At 38.2% G+C, this 17,814-nt stretch overlaps 1 long non-coding RNA gene and 1 pseudogene across 1 annotated transcript; both read right to left on the bottom strand.

Annotated features, from left to right (window-relative positions):
- Nucleotides 1–797: 797 nt before the first annotated feature.
- On the bottom strand, nt 798–2,547 carry LOC143903384 (uncharacterized). The gene is made up of 3 exons (XR_013258704.1): nt 2,390–2,547; nt 1,827–1,913; nt 798–1,614 (listed from the first exon to the last, which is right to left on the bottom strand). It is a non-coding gene; the product is annotated as an uncharacterized LOC143903384 (long non-coding RNA).
- Nucleotides 2,548–4,017: 1,470 nt separating this feature from the next.
- LOC143903370 (uncharacterized) lies at nt 4,018–4,764 on the bottom strand (annotated as a pseudogene).
- Nucleotides 4,765–17,814: the final 13,050 nt, after the last annotated feature.

The raw sequence follows: 17,814 nt of genomic DNA, 5'->3' as shown, positions 1-17,814 counted from the left end.
AAAACTACGAAGCGCACTGTGTGGACCTCGTCATCGGCAACCTGGGACACGTGGACATCGAATTCAAGGTATTAATACACGTAGACACCGAAAACTACGGAGCGCACTATGTGGACCTCGTCATCGGCAACCTGGGACACCTAGACATCGAATTCAACGTACGATTACACCTGGACACCGAAAACTATGAAGCGCACTATCTGGATCTTGTCATCGGCAACCTGGGACACGTGAACATTGAATTCAAGGTATTAATACACGTAGACACCAAAAACTACGGAGCGCACTATGTGGACCTTGTCATCGGCAACCTGGGACACCTAGACATCGCATTCAACGTACGATTACACCTGGACACCAAAAACTATGAAGCGCATTATCTGGATCCCGTCATCGGCAACCTGGGACACGTGGACATCGAATTCAAGATATTAATACACGTAGACACCAAAAACTACGGAGCGCACTATGTGGACCTCGTCATCGGCAACCTGGGACACGTAGACATCGCATTCAACATATTATTACACCTGGACACCGAAAACTACGAAGCGCACTGTGTGGACCTCGTCATCGGCAACCTGGGACACCTAGACATCGAATTCAACGTACGATTACACCTGGACACCGAAAACTATGAAGCGCATTATCTGGATCCCGTTATCGGCAACCTGGGACACGTGGACATCGAATTCAAGATATTAATACACGTAGACACCAAAAACTACGGAGCGCACTATGTGGACCTCGTCATCGGCAACCTGGGACACGTAGACATCGAATTCAACGTATTATTACACCTGGACACCGAAAACTATAAAGCGCACTATCTGGACCTTGTCATCGGCAACCTGGGATACATAGACATCAAATTCAAGCTTGATTCATAAGAATCGACTTAAAAATTCCCTAGCGGCACTTTCTGCCAAGCATAGAGAACCTACTTTTCCGTTGACTCAATATTTATTATATATATACCTAATTTTTACTTAAATAGAAATCTTCCTCCTGACCGATAAGTTTATCGACCTAATTTTGAAATACGCGCGCGATATCGAAACTGGCGATACCTGCGCCGCCAGCGTCGAAAAAGTGAAAGTGACGTTTCTCTGATAGATCGCGGCGTTAGGAGGAGGAGGAGGAGGAGGAGGAGGAGGAGGAGGAGGAGGAGGAGTATCTTAAAAATAAATTTTCACATTTGGACTTTGCGTCGCAATATCTCCGCTCGTAAGGCACGTAGCGGAATATTATGAGAGAAACCCCCCCCTAATTGGACCCCAAGCTATCGATCAAGCCTACTTAGAACTTGATCCGTTCACTCGTTATCGAGATCTCAACATCTCGGGTACTCGCAACCCGTCGCGTCGCGTAAAAGAGTCACGGTCGGTCTCGCTCCGCGTGTACTTGGCGCGAGACACTACCGTGTCTCTTGATACATACACTTTAGATTTTCAGTACTGGATATTAAAATATTGGAACGCAGTTTATACCAAGTTTAAATTTTTCTTACTTTTGTTTCTAATAAATGAAGCTGTCGCTCAGAAGTGTTTGATAGAAATCAAACTGCATGGTGCTGCTCTGCGTAAACTTCCACTGATGGAAAGCAACGTAACACTGCAACATAATACAAAAACAGTAATTATTATTTACATCTAATTATATATTTTAAACATAAAAGTAGGTTAAGTATGAATCTGTATTGTCATATTCACTATCTATATACTGAAAATCTGTAGTTGAAGTTACACGTATACTTTGGATTTTCAGTATTGACGATTAAAATTGGAAAGTATGGTTTATATCAAATTTAACTTTTTCTTACTTACATATTTAATAAATAAATCTTTTGCTTTTTTATCAAACTGCTTGGTGCTGCTCTGGACTGCATGAACATCCACTGATGGAAAGCAATACTGTAACATATATATAGCATAAGAACAATAATTATTTTAAAATCATGTAAATGGTTAAATAATTATGGTTAAATCATTTAATTAATGATTAAACTGCTTTTTAGGAGATTTGGGATCGGCATATTTCTGTCACGTATCTCCAAATAAGGGCTCCAGTTGGATTAAACTGTTAAAAATTTTGAGGTTAAGTTAACTTCAAGATTTAAGTATGAATCCTTTAATAAATAATTTCATTAGAGACTCGTTCAATAAGGTTATAAAGGCAAATATATATATTTTAAGATGATCATTGAAATGGTTTTTATGATATTAACGTGGTTTTTGCAGACCATTATGCCACGTAATCCTTATTTTTGGATTTAAAGACAAATCGCCAAATATATACGTACAATGTACATATTAGTAATAATTATACAAAAATACTTTTAAAAATATATTTGTGTGTGAACAATATTTATTAAATAAAGAAAAATTACCTGAAATTAACACGATTGTTTCTGTGCGGTGTCGTACACGTGATTGCGTGATCCCACGGAGCCATGCAAGAGACAGCGAGAGAAGATCGGGAATGGTGGGGGTCGGTGCTGCGACCAAGCGCATAGCCACACACACTAGCGTTCTTCCCTTCACTTACGCACTCAGAAACGTTCTGTTTATCCGTGTGACAAACTCGTAATTTGAAAAGTTTAATATTGATTATATAAAAAATATAAATTTTAAATTTTATCCATTTATTTTATTATTAATTTACTTACTGGCTCTTAATTAAAAATCAATTGTATATATAATTACCTTTTATTATTACAAAACGAATAACAAGTTTATAAAATTAAATACCACCAATTATAAAATTTATCTTAATCACTTTTATTCCCCAAAAGTACAAGTCAGTCTTTTTTGATTTTATCACATTTTTTTATTTAGATTTTTCTTTTTTTCAGTCCAAAATTCTTTAACTGGTATATATTATCTGTGCAATACGTATGATTGTGTGATACCTTAATAACGTCTTAATGACGTCAATAAGATGTCATTAAAATGTCATTTGACATTATTTTGCTACTTAAAGTATTATATTTCAACAATATATTGCAGCAATATTACTGTAATATTTCAATATTATTTAAAAACGTGTAATACATCAGTAATATTTCTGAAATATTTCATTGTAATACGTAATATTTCCACAATATTGCAATATTACTGCAATATTTCTGCAATATTATGTGCTGTGTGGGATGTTTCGCTATGCCTTCACCTGAGAAAGTTCATAAATATTATTATAAATGTTCGTTACAGTTCAATTTTCCATTATTTTTATTATTATTATTATTGTTGATTATTATTATTATTATTATTATTGTATTTTGTTATATTTACGTTTTGACATTAATATTTGTTTATGAATTTTACTTTAGGTTATGTACGCAGTTTTTTATGTTTCTATTGGTTTAATTTATTAGTATATCAACAATAAATATGCATCCCTTACTTGCATTGTGTGCTCGCCTCTGCATATGAAACATAAATTTGTTGCGGCCACTTTCGACGTCTTATATCTCGAATACTACCCGTCTTAAAAATTTAACCCAAAGACCAACGGGAAGCTTACATCATGTATAATGAGATTTGAAACTTACGCCGATCGCAGAAATTTCCAAATAAATTTTTTTGTTGTAAAAAGGGCTTTCTTCTAAGGCAGAGTACGACAGTTCGTTTTTTAGATAAACGTATATTTCAATAACCGTTACAAAAACGTGCCGTGTGCCGCTGTAGAAAAGACTCGAAGGGAGGAGTGTAACGAACGCAGAGAGTACCAACAGATATAATAATTTAGCGCGCGCAGACCGACAACTTAGTGATAAAATAAAAGTGTAATAGAGTAGCACTAGGTGTGCACGCATGGTAAAAAAAACATAAAACTAGAAACGATAGATGGCGTTAAGATTACATACTAGTTACAACACTCCCCCTTAATCGAAGGACATCTATTGTTATACAAAACTATAAAACTTAAATCTTATGTTCTTTGGTGTAAAAAGGTTGCAACAAAAAATATATTCTTGAAATCAAAAAACATGTTAATACATTTAACACCTATACTTTATGTAGCATTCCTCATTCCTATACCTTTCAAACAATTTTGGTGTTTAAGGCGTCCAAGACCTTTAGTAAGCACATCAGCTATCATATCTTCCGTACACATGTACTTGATATTAATATTACCCTCTTGTACCTGCTCTCTAATAAAATGATACTTTGGCTTAATGTGCTTGACTCGTTTGTGAAACACGGGGTTATGAGCCAATCTTTGTGCACTTTGATTGTCATTGTAAATAAGAATAGTCTTCTTTTCTTTCAACAATTCTGTGAAGAATCCTTGCAGATGGACTGCTTCTTTAGCTGCTTCCGACATGGCCACATATTCTGATTCCGTTGATGACATTGAAGTACATCTTTGTTTTCTACTTTCCCAGGAGATCGGTCCACCTCCATATTTGAACACGTAGCCCGTATACGACTTTCCTTCTTCTTGATCATTTGCATAATCCGCATCTACAAATCCTACTATATCTTCTCCTGTAGGTTTAAACATTATACCTAAGTTCTTGGTATTATTTAAGTAACGAAGTACTCTCTTCAGCATTTTCCATTTCATTTCAGTATGTTCAACATTGTATTGACTGAGGAAACTCACTATAAAAGCGAGATCTGGTCTGGTGTTTACCGCCAGGTACATAAGCGATCCTATAACATTTTGATAAGGAACATTTGTAATCTTCTTACTGGTATCTTCAGCTCCTTTCATGCCAAGATCGACTGGAGTTGCAACTGGTTTGCTTTCAATCATTCCGAACTTCTTTAGAATCTCCGTTATGTACTGCTTCTGATGAATGAATACTTCGCCTGTCTTCTTATTCCGTTCGATCGAGAGTCCTAAAAAATGTTTGGCCTCACCTAAGTCTTTTATTTTAAACTTACTCTTAAGTTGATTCTTCAATTTTAACTTTTCTTTTGAATCATTTGAAACGATGAAGAAGTCATCTACATAGACTCCCACTATTATTATCTTGTCTCTAATAACTTTGAAATATACACAAGGTTCATGACTTGACTGCTTGTATCCAAATTCTTGTAACACAGCGTGAACCTTTTTGTTCCATGAACGTGAAGCTTGCTTTAAACCATAGATGGATTTGGTAAGTAAACATACTTTGTCCTCTTGTAGTCCAGTCACTATGTACATTTAAAAAAGACATAATTCTGACCCAGGATTTTTCTTTTTGGGGGTGTTGGGGGGATCAAGAAAAGCTTAATCTCAAGTTTTCGACCTTTGTTTCCCGCTTGCTTTTTTTACGGGAGTAAAAAATGTGAAAAATGGTTTTTCCGCGATAATTCGGTTTCTAATAAAGTTACAAGGTCGAATCGGAGCTCATTTTAAAGTTTTTTTTACGCTCTACAAATTATGTCGTATGACATTTTTACGTATGATCGATTGTTTTCGAGACATCGAACGAGAAAGGGAAATAAAAAAGTATGAGAGATATTTAGTTTTTTCTTTTTACTCATTATTGTCGTCCAAAATTGCAAAAATGCTTCAAATGAAACTTGTAGAGCGTAAAAAACCTACAATTTTTATTTGTTATTCATTTCATTTCGTTGAAAATTACGCCTTGTAGAGCGCCTCAAAGTGGAGAGTCGTCGCCATCGCGTCAGCGATAAAGTATTTCTTTTTTATAAACTTACTTCACAAATATTGTCACTTAGATATAAAACTGCACGCTTTCATGTATTCTTCAATGAAACGGTAAGTGTAATTAAGAAAACTTGACGGTTTCAAAATAGCTACAATAATTTCAGGCTTTGCAAGATTTATTTGCAACTTTGAGGTGTAGTGCGATATGGAAATTTCAACGAAATTAAAGTAATAAATAAGAACATTTTACAAATTTTATTGCTGTGCAAGTTTTATTTGAAGCGTTTATACAGATTCGTGTGCGAAAAACGATAAAATAGAAAAAAACGAACAAAAATGCTCAATTTTTCCTTTTCTCTTTCGATATCTCGAAAACTATCGATCGTACGCCAAAATATCACTGAACGTAACTTGTAGAGCGGAAAAAATCCTATAAAAAACACCTATTATGTTACTTATTTGCGTCAATGAAGTCGGAAATCTTAGCGAAAGCGTTCGGTGCCGTGTATCGACGTAACCAACGCGCCGCTAACGCGATGACGACGACTCTCCACTTTGAGGCGCTCTACAAGGCGTAATTTTCAACGAAATAAAATAAATAACAAATAAAAATTGTAGGTTTTTTTACGCTCTACAAGTTTTATTTGAAGCATTTTTGCAAATTCGGACGACAATAATGAGTAAAAAGAAAAAACTAAATATATCTCTCTCATACTTTTTTATTTCCCTTTCTCGTTCGATGTCTCGAAAACAATCGATCATACGTAAAAATGTCATACGACATAATTTGTAGAGCGTAAAAAAAGCTTTAAAATGAGCTCCGATTCGACCTTGTAACTTTATTAGAAACCGAGTTATCGCGGAAAAACCATTTTTTCACATTTTTTACTCCCGTAAAAAAAGCAAGCGGGAAACAGAGGTCGAAAACTTGAGATTAAGCTTTTCTTGAGCCCCCCAACACCCCCCAAAAGAAAAATCCTGGGTCAGAATTATGTCTTTTATAATCCGTTTTTTTGTACATAGTGACTGGACTATTGTCCTGATACCTTAAATCCTTCTGGTTGCTCCATGTATATTTGTTCTTCCAACTCTCTATTTAAAAAAGCTGTATCCACATCAAGATGATCCATGTCCATTCCACGTTCAACGGCTAATGCAATTAAAGAACGTAATGTAGAACTTCTAACTACGGGGGAAAAAGTTTCTTCATAGTCAATCCCCATGACTTGATTGAAACCTTTCGCTACTAGACGTGCTTTATATCTACTAATTTCTCCTTCTTCATTCCTTTTAATTTTATATATCCACTTGCAAGGAATTACTTTTTGATTTTTAGGTCTATCAACCAAAGTCCACGTCTTGTTATCTTTTAGTGACTGGATCTCTTGTTCCATTGCCAACTTCCATTCATCTTTATCTGTTCTCTCCATAGCTTCTTTTACGGATAGTGGTTCTTCATTAACGATACACGTAGTCTCATACAGCACGTAGTCGGGGAACTCTTTCTTCTTACGCTCTCTATTTGGATATCTTCTCTCTTGATTATCCGAGTTGTCATCTTGAGCCGGTTGATCCTCTTCTTGTACGTCGCTATTTATAGACTGAAAAGAGTCATCACTTTCAATTTCTGAGACTAATTCTTCTTGTGCGATTTCTTCTTGTGCAATTTCTTCTTGTGCAATTTCTTCTTCAGGATATGCGGACACCAGTTGATTTAAAGAAACTACAGATTCAGTTGATTGGTCTGTACTTTGAAACCTATCTTCTAAGAAAACAACATCTCTTGATTCAATCAGCTTCTTAGGATAGCTTGGGTCTCTTAGTCGGTACGCCGTGGGATTTTGTGAATATCCAACAAAGATCCACTCCTTGCTTTTAGCATCCAACTTCTTCCTTTCTTGTTTAGGAACATGAGCATACACTCGACATCCAAAAACCTTTACATGACTGAGGTCAGGACGTTCACCCGTCCATACTTCTTCTGGGGTTTTACCAACTATTGACCTATGAGGGGACCTATTTTTCAAGTAAATCGCTGTCCTACACGCATCTGACCAATAACCTTTAGGTAGTTTTGCATCTTGAAGCAGACATCTAGTTTTCTCAATAACAGAGTGGTTGGTTCTCTCAGCAATTCCATTCTGCTGGGGTGAGTAAGGTACAGTCGTCTCATGCTTGATGCCTTGTTCTGTTAAGTACTTTTGAAAATTCTCATTTACATATTCGGTGCCGTTATCAGATCTGAGCGCCTTAATTTTTAGTCCTGATTGATTTTCAACAAAAGCTTTAAATTCGATAAACTTTGCTAAAACTTCCGTTTTTGATTTCAAAATATAACCAAATATTTTTCTCGAATAGTCGTCCACGAAGATAAGCAAATACCTTTTTCCATCAATAGATTCTATACTCATTGGACCGCATACATCCGAATGAATTAATTCTAATTTTGTAGTAGCTCGCTTATAATCAATCTTCTTAAATGGACATCTAGCTTGTTTTCCTTCAAGACAACTAACGCAGGTCTTATTACTATCTCCTGTAAATTTTACACCTGTAACTAAACCATTTTGCATTAATTTCATTCCATATCGACATAAATGTCCTAATCTCTTATGCCAAAGATCTGCAGTAGAATTAATTACAGTAGTATATGCACTTAAAGATCTATTAAAATCTAACCTATACATTCCTTTGTCATTAAACGCTGTTAATACCACATCTCCAGATATCTCACAATTTTCTGTACGATATATCTTACATCCTTGTTCATTAAAAACAAAAGTAAAGCCTTTTTTAACTGTCTGACTTACAGATAACAAATTAGTATTTAAGTTAGGAACATGTACTACATTAGTTATTCCAGTAATACCTTCAATATTCTTAATTGGAAAGAAACCTACACCATTACTACGTAATTTTTCATTATTCGCTACTGTAATTTTTATGCCATTACATACGTCTTCGCGAAAGTTCTCTAGCCAATGTTTTTGACATGACATCTGAGCAGTTGACGCAGAATCCACGTACCACGCATCAGGATCTGGTTTATGTGAATTACTTTCCATAGCAGCTTCTTCTTTCATCTCAGACCGCTGGGTGAGTAGAGCAACTTCCTCTCGATTAACTGAAGTTCCGGAAGAGCCTGGGGTTACCATCATCGTGAGCAGTGCGTAGTCTTTCTTCTTATCCGTGGGTGATGTTTGTTCTTTCTTCGGGCAATCTGGACTTTTCTTCGGGCAATCTGGACTCTTATGTCCTGGTTGTTGACATGTGTAACAAGTAACAGGCTTCCTTTTATTATTGCCTTTCTTTAAATTTGTTGGCTTATTTTTTGCATTCAACGGCAGTTTCTTCTTGTTGAAATGCGTTTTCAATGCTAGAGCCGATTCATTCGCAGCTGGTTCACCTTCCTTTTTAGCAGCTTCGTTTAGAAGTCTAGATTTAACATCTGCTGCACCAATCTGTCTATTGGAGTTTTCTAGTGCCATTACCAGGGGATCATATTTTGATGGAAGTCCACCCAGTAGAATCGCGCCAACAGTTTCATCATCTATCTCTTTTCCTATTTCAGCTGTTGTACAGTCGACATAACCTCTGCTATATAGGCATCCATGGTATCGAAGTCGTCACGCTGTAGACGATAAAGTCTTCGCTGCAGATTTAAGCGTCGTCCAAGGCCATTGTCTTCGTATGCTTGCCTGAGACATTCCCACATACATCTTGCTGTGATGCACGTTCTTACATGAACTATAGCAGTATCGTCGAGTGTCAGCGACATAGCGGCAAGGGCCATCCCATCCTTCTCAGCCTTAACCTCTTCTCCGGTTGCGTCTCCTTCAGGATATCCAGTGACAGCATGCCATAATTTTTCATGCATTAGATAAGCCTTCATCTTGAACTTCCACGTAGAATATCTTTTTCGACCAGAAAGTGACTTAATCGAAGCTGGTGGCAATACGCTTCGCGAGTCTCGTGAATCTCGTGATGTCGATGCATCGGTCGGCATTGTGAATTTTCTTTTTAACAATTCACTAAGTCACAGGAACGGCTTTCTTCTTACTGAATACGCCCTGGGCCCATAACCTGTTGTAAAAAGGGCTTTCTTCTAAGGCAGAGTACGACAGTTCGTTTTTTAGATAAACGTATATTTCAATAACCGTTACAAAAACGTGCCGTGTGCCGCTGTAGAAAAGACTCGAAGGGAGGAGTGTAACGAACGCAGAGAGTACCAACAGATATAATAATTTAGCGCGCGCAGACCGACAACTTAGTGATAAAATAAAAGTGTAATAGAGTAGCACTAGGTGTGCACGCATGGTAAAAAAAACATAAAATTAGAAACGATAGATGGCGTTAAGATTACATACTAGTTACAACATTTTTCGACAATATTTCAATCATTAAAAATTACGGTAAACTGAGGAAAAAAGAACAACATTATTCTAGCATCTGTTGTTGGTATAATTGTTGGTCACATATTAATGCCGAATATACTGTTTCTCAGGAAATTTTATAAGCTTCAAATTTGGTCTGAAGCATTTTGTACGTATCTCATAGAAACTGAGAAAATTACAAAAAGTGTGGCAAACCCCATTTTTTACAAAAACTCTATAAGAAAGGCATAATTGAAATGACAATTTTGTAAAAACTTTCATTTCAAAACCGGTTCCACTGCAGGATCACATACATATGGATATAAACTTTTGAAAAAATGTTGATATTATTTTTTCTAAAATAATTTTATGTCATGTTTTGTAAAAAAAACTATAAATTATTAAGAAATTTTTAACATAAACAAATATTTAAAAAGTTATATCTCTAGAAGTATTTATCACAGAAAATAAAAAAAAAATCATTTTAAAGATAATTTAATAAACTTCAAGAAACAGTGTATTTTTTAAAAAAAGATAACTCGGAAGTCCGCCATTTTGAAAAATTTACCTAAAAACCGTTTCTTTTACGGATATCAAAAATACTATTAGTCGTGTGCAAATTGGTCAAAAACCAAAATAATGAAAATTTAATAACCTTTCTATTTGATTTTAACAATTTTTTACGTAGGATTACCCATTTCCGACTTATATTGCGAGAAAATATTTATTTTCATAATTTCCGAAAGTCAAAATTTCATTTAAACCGTAATATTTCCAGAAATATTAGTCGCGCGGTATAACATAAATAATGCATTTTGTAGGTAATTTAATTCTCTTTCATTTTTATTGTATGCATTTTTTACTTTCGGACAGCCAGAATTGAGATATTTTGAAAAAACGCTCAAAGAAACAGCTCTTTTCTCATTTGTCCGATGCTTCAAAAAAATCTATTTTGGGAACTAATGGTCGTACGAAGTTCTACAAAAAACCAAATTGCGAGGAATTTTATCAGCTACATTTTCGCTCTGAATGTTCTTTCCCGCGAAACTAATAATTTCCGAGTTATTCGCAAAAAGCTCATTTTTCACATTTTTGTACTCTATTTTTCAAGATGGCGCAGCCGGCTCACGCTCTATGTATGGGAACTTTTAGTATGTTTAAAAGAACATTAAAATAAACCTGTATACTAATTTCCAGCTTGCCGGCAATTTTTTCATCCAAAAATCTTAATTTGACTGGGCTATCGATAGAGAATAAGTTGCGCGAGCGCTCCGAAGACGGAATTGAGACACATGTTTTTTTTCTTTTTATTGTTGCGCTCGCCGAGTCGTTCGTTCACTCACACACGCTCACACTCCCGACGCTCGCGGAAATAAGTAAACACTGCGGTGATTAAGGAGAACAAACTTAAGGTTTATTAAAGGCTCGCGATACAGAAGAGCGTGGACCACGTCCGCACGGCCCAGCAGCTCGAGAACAAATCTGTCAGCTGTTCCATTAAATCAATAAAATCAATAACTGGCTCGTTACTAAGGACAGGCTACATTCGACTTTCCGTTGCACGCTTCAGCTCGGTGTCGGAAAGGTATACCGGGCGGCATGCACGCAACACTGCCCCCCTTCTTCAGATTGTCGTCCCGACAATCAGGGAGGCAGCCTGCTAACTAGGGAAGCCGCTGACTGGACGGTTTCCTGCTCTCCTCGTGCTGCTGCATCGAGTTACTGAGCTCCGTCCATTCCAGCCTCCACAACAGGTCCCCTCCATCGTGCGATTCCAGGATACCGGAACGGCTTCCTGCCCTACCCTGGGCTGTTGCCACAGGTTACCGGGCGCCGTCCTCTTCTTGGTCTCAACCGCACTCCGGAGCTTCTTCTTCTCATAGAGCTGGCCAGACTCTACGACGAAGATCCTGCTTGACCCCTGACTCCTGCCGCCGATGCTCCTCTTCCCTCTTGAGCTTTGCGCGCTTGGATCTTCTTTCTTTGGGATCAGAGGGGGAAATACTTCCGTGGACCCATCGCTCTAAGAGCTCCCTGTCCCTTGCCCCGGCATTCGCTCTCAGTCTCACGGGAACACCACGGTCAAAAACCGTGAGAGAGGCAGTCCAGAAAGGTTTCCCAGGAGAAGACTGAAATTCTCCTGCCGTCATGCCTTATCCGTATGCTGTTAATATCTGTAACAAAACATTTGAAACGCAGAAAAATCGAACAAAAACTAATTAGTAACTTCTTAAAAATATTTAAGTACGGGCTCAGACTTAGGTCGAATCGAATCAACAGAATTTTGATTGATAAATCTGAGCGTCTTCGAACGCTCGATCGCTATTCGAAGCGACGTTACTCCCTCGACTTGAAGGGTACGCTTCACAAAACCGTCGGTCAACGCGGCGACAAATTGAGAGCTCGCAATTTTATCGCAAACCTCGTGAGAGCATTCTGGATACGCTTTCTGTGAAAGCCTCTCCAGATCCGCGCCCAACGCTGCGAAATCCTCGCCCGGGCGCTGTTTCCGATTTGTGAACTGAAGATAGTAGTTTTGTGCGAGTTCACTTTCTCCGAAACGTAATTCCAATTTCGCCTTTAACTCTGCGTAAGAGAGAGATTCGATTCCGTCGGCGTATGCATCAAGTAATGAACGCGCCTTTCCCCGTAAACACGACGTCAAGACAACCGCTTTTTCCGCCTCACTCCATCCATTCGCAACGGCAATTAGCGAGAATTGTGAAAGAAACTCGCGTAACGGCGCCGTCCCGTCGTACGTATCGGGCTTTATTTTAATGCCGTGAGGAATTCTATCTCCGGACGCCTCTACACCCGCGCCCGTCACTCGCACCGCGCCGCTCGCGTTTTCACCCGAAAGAAAATTATTGGAGGAACTTAGCTCTGAAATCCTCTCCTGCATTCGATGAAGCTCGTCATAGCGCTGCTGTATCATCGCCGCGAACTCGGTTTCCCTCTGCATGCGCTCCGCGCGCATCTCACGAATCTCCTGCATCACTGCCTGCAGCGTAATCACTTCCGCCGTCTCCGGAGCGTTCGATTGTGGAGTCGCTGATCGGAGCCGTTTTCTCGTGGAAGCGGTCGAAGCCATTTCGCCTTGATTAGCGCAGCTCGTTTTTTTTTTATCCCGGACGAGCCCCCAAAATGTTGCGCTTGCCGAGTCGTTCGTTCACTCACACACGCTTACACTCCCGACGCTCGCGGAAATAAGTAAACACTGCGGTGATTAAGGAGAACAAACTTAAGGTTTATTAAAGGCTCGCGATACAGAGGAGCGTGGACCACGTCCGCACGGTCCAGCAGCTCGAGAACAAATCTGTCAGCTGTTCCATTAAATCAATAAAATCAATAACCGGCTCGTTACTAAGGACAGGCTACATTCGACTTTCCGTTGCACGCTTCAGCTCGGTGTCGGAAAGGTATACCGGGCGGCATGCACGCAACATTATTATTCCATTACATAGTTTTTTTTTCTTTCCTTCGACTATAAAGTCGTCGATTTTACCCGTCCGGCGCGATTAATGGTAAGACATGCGACAGCGGTCGCCGAGCAGCGGCTCATTTAGTAATATAAGAGTTTTATTTTCTTCCCAATCCACAATCATTTTAGTTTTCGTTTTGGCATGACTCGACCGAGAGCGGGGATGCTTTAGTTTAGACCAGCGTGGATTGCGGTAACGCACAGACGAGGTAAACGGCTGAGTCACATACAATCTTCAGAACGAGGGCGTCAAATGCACGAACTACGCGTATCGCGCAAATAATAATCAAGGTGCCGACTCACGGGGGCCCAAAAAAGAGGCATATGCGAAAACGGCGCGATCCGGGCACGCGGACATAAGGTTTGTGCGACAAACCACGAAACCGCGAACGGGACGCCTTAGCAAGGCAAGGCTGAAGGTGCACCCTGAGGGAGGCCAGACCGATCCAGGGAATCAATCGCGGGCGAAATCCGAGTACCCGGACACGTAGTTCGGGCGACAACCCGCGAAACAGCGAACGCAGCGACATCTCGGAAAACGGCCAGGGGTGCCAACTAGGCTGCACCTGGTACACCTGGAAAACGTATCGCGACCAAAATCCGACCATCCGGACGGTAGGTTGCGGCGACAGTTGCACGAACCGATAGACCCGAACATCGGTTACGGGAATTTAGGCCGGAATACTGTTGTTAGGGACTGCGAGAACAGGCACCAGGCGCGCCGCCGTCGGCGGACATGCCAGAAGCGACCTGGACGTCGTCTCCGAGAAGTCGACCCGGAATCGGTATTAGGGACGTAGGAGAGGCCATGCGCACGGGTCGGTGCCGTCATAAGTCAATTTTTCGAGGTAGTGGAAAACCGCTACCCGGGAGTCAATTAAGCGTATCGCATATAGTGTACTGGCGGTGGAAATTTCCACCGGGAACATCTGGCGCGCAGCTGGCGAACTCTAACTCATAAACACCTATTGTATATGCGTAGCGTGGAAAATTACCGCGAGGAGAAAGCGGCCGAGACTCCACGGTAGGGGTAGAACTTCGGTGGTAAGGAGCCCAAAAGAGGAATATTTCTCGAGCTCGAGGCAGTCTCTCGTGGGCGCTCGTACGAGTAGCAACCGTCTCGCGCGTATATCTTGGCGTGTCGCAATAACTATTGCGAAAACGTACTGGATTACGATTGTAAGTCTACCACAGCGTCCGAAACAAACGGGAACGCCCGCACATAGCGTTACACGTCGCCGATACGAAAGGCGAAAGGTTCTTGCGTACCGAAAACGACAAGTTTGCATTTTGCGAGAAGTGCGACCGCCATTTTGCGCGGAAACAAAAATTGTGAACAACAACCATTGTGAAACGGAAGCTAACAATAAACGGAAGAATCATTTGTGAAAATATAAGCGAAGTTATCGATTACTTACCTTCTACTTACCTGAACCTGCGGTTGTTGCCGCCATCTTGTGAAGGAGTCCACCCAGATCGGACATCATCATCGGTGCTGCAACGGAGGAGGCCACAAATGAAGCACCCACGGTGAAAGTCTGAAAAATAACAATATTATTTAGATTACCTGCGACAATCTTTATACTTAAATAATAACTTTAATGTAAGCGCTTTCCGTTATCCCCTTTTTTGTTTTTCACTTAGTCGTCCGTTGTCATCTCGAGTGAACACACCGCTCAATACGACTGTAATTTAATTTGTGATTTTATTAATTGACACACAGAATATGTAAGCATTGCTCTTTTAATTTTCTTTTTATTTTATTCTTTTTAATCTAATTTTCTTTTTATTTATTTTATTTTATTTATTTTATTTATTTTTTCTCTCAACTTTTTTTAACTACTCATTGTTATATTCTATTGTTCCTTTGTTTCTCTGTGTCAGTTTGTTGACTTATTGCTGCCACATTTGTACAATGAAGAGTTCTGCAAGCGTTTAATGGATTATTGCACTTGATAAGGACCGGAATCTCGGTCGAAACGCGTTGTGCTTGAAAATAAAGATTGCCAGATTGGTCGAAGCAAACGAGTTTTTATTGCTTTATACTTACCCTTGTCGCGACTTCTAATGAACCTACAAATCTCTTTGAAGACAATCAAAGTGCTATTCAATTGGTGAAAAACTCTGAACACCATAAATTGACTAAGCATACTGACGTGAAATATCACTACATTCGAGAATGTGTTGAGAATCAGAACATAATTGTTGAGTATGTACCTTCCAAGAAACAACTGGCCGATTTCTTAACAAAAGCTGTCACGCAATAAGTTTTGTTTAAACCGAGAGTCAGTATCAATAATTAATGTGACTGAACAAAGAGTGGGAGTGTTAAATATAAGCAAGTCTGTTCAATAGCTTTGTTCAGTGCTGCCATTAGAGTAGCTGTAGAGGCGCTGTAAAACAGTTTAGGTGTCGCTTTATTATTTTTCCCTAGACGCGATAGAGTCACTTCTTATTATTAGCACAGTATATACAGTAGCGCAACTCTCTGTCGGCGCCTTTGATGTTAGTGTTGTCCAAAATGGAGTGCGCATGCGCGAAATAAGTAAGCGCCCACTAGCACCAACTGAACGGCCACGTTCAGGCAGACACAACTGTTAAGTGTCGTCTTATCGACACGCTACGCTGATTCGTTGGATCTAAAAGTATAAGAGCCAATCACGTGCTATTGAGCGGTTTTACGCGCCCAACGTCTTTCTCTGAACTTTTTTCTCAATTGCTTTTCCTTTCTCCGCTCTCACTCCACTTTTACATAAAATTAATCTGAATTTAATAAAAATAATGAAGATAAATATTTATTATGTATCTATTAAAAATAAGGAAAAAAATTCAAAAATGAGAAAAAATAAAATTATATAAATGTGATTGCAGATTGAATAATATAAATGTATTGAGGTAAATTATTAGAAAATATAATGTTATATAACATATATTGAACAACTAAAAAGCAAAATATAATATTTTATACATTATACTTATAAGAAAACAATTATAATTATAAAATATTTAATTTAAAATAGTTTTATTAGATTAAATAAAATAAACGAATGATTTTTAATTATGCATCCAAAATAAAAATAAGATACGCTATATTAATGCTTAATTTAAAATGCAATAAATGAAATTTTAATTTTAATACAACGATATGTTTTCGGATAGCACGGAGAATTGAAAAGGAAATCTTTTTAAATTCTTGATTAAAAAAATTTTTTAAGTACTTTTTCCGTATATCATTTCTGTCCCAAAACAACTCTTAAGAGTTCAAAAAAAATTCTTTCTATGTCACCAATTCTGAGTTCTTTTTCAGATACAAAAAAAAATCACTTTTCTACTCCATAAAAATTCGTAATATATTCGAAATTATGTTTAGATAGTATTCTAATAGAGCTCTATCTAAGCGCTATTTCGAATGCATTGCGATTTCTTATAGAATAGAAAAATAATTCCTTTGTATCTGAAGGATAAGAAATGTATATACTAAACCATTTTATGTTCTTTCTGATGCAGAAACTGTTTTCGGATAGATTATGAAGGATTCTTTCTTATTAGATGTTACAGACAGAATATTAGAATTATAAACACTGAAATTAGGAATATAAATATAGGAAAATATAAAATAGAAGTATCCATGACTCTTATATCGATTAATGATTATATTACTAAATTGGTATACAGATTTGAAATATTGTATCATTAATTGTTATAACAAACAATTCGTATAATATAAAGCGACATATTTATCGTACATACAGACATGCAAAATAAAATTTTATATGCAAAATAATCAATGTATACCTAATATGATATATTATAAAAATATAAAAGTGTCCTGAAAGAGTGGTCGAGTAACGATTCGAAATTCTACAACCATATTGTTATTTCGCAGAAGCAGTGACGATCGTTGTATTTCGGAATTCGGACGCGCTTCCGCGCGTTCCGTTAATGCTTCATCGAATGAGAGTCTATATGTACTTCGATAGATATGCATCAATCAATTGGCAGTAAATGGCTTATATAAAATGTGTCTAGACAGAATAATGGACATATGTATTATATTATCTCGATGATTCCCATACGCCGGATTGAGCATTGCATTTATAAATTTATAAAATTTCTCCTAAGAGCCGTTCTGATCCGCCGAGTAAGCAAAAGTCCACATACAAAAATTCACATACGAAATTGCAACACCATGGATTTAATAGCACTTTGATATTCTTATTTTTGAAGCGCTATGTCGGTCAACAATTGGAGGTGGAAAAAGGGGTGGTGAGGGGATGAGCAGAGATACAAAGGACAACCCCCCCCCCCCCTTTTTTTTTTTTTCCATTTTAACCTACAAACTGTTTTCCC

The sequence above is a fragment of the Temnothorax americanus genome, unplaced genomic scaffold, assembly GCF_048541705.1.
Source record: "Temnothorax americanus isolate GAGA-0224 unplaced genomic scaffold, ASM4854170v1 Scaffold46, whole genome shotgun sequence".
In the NCBI taxonomy this organism is placed as follows: Eukaryota; Metazoa; Arthropoda; class Insecta; order Hymenoptera; family Formicidae; genus Temnothorax; species Temnothorax americanus.
Note: the sequence above shows the minus strand (reverse complement) of the source record. Positions and strands in the feature narration are given on the sequence as shown.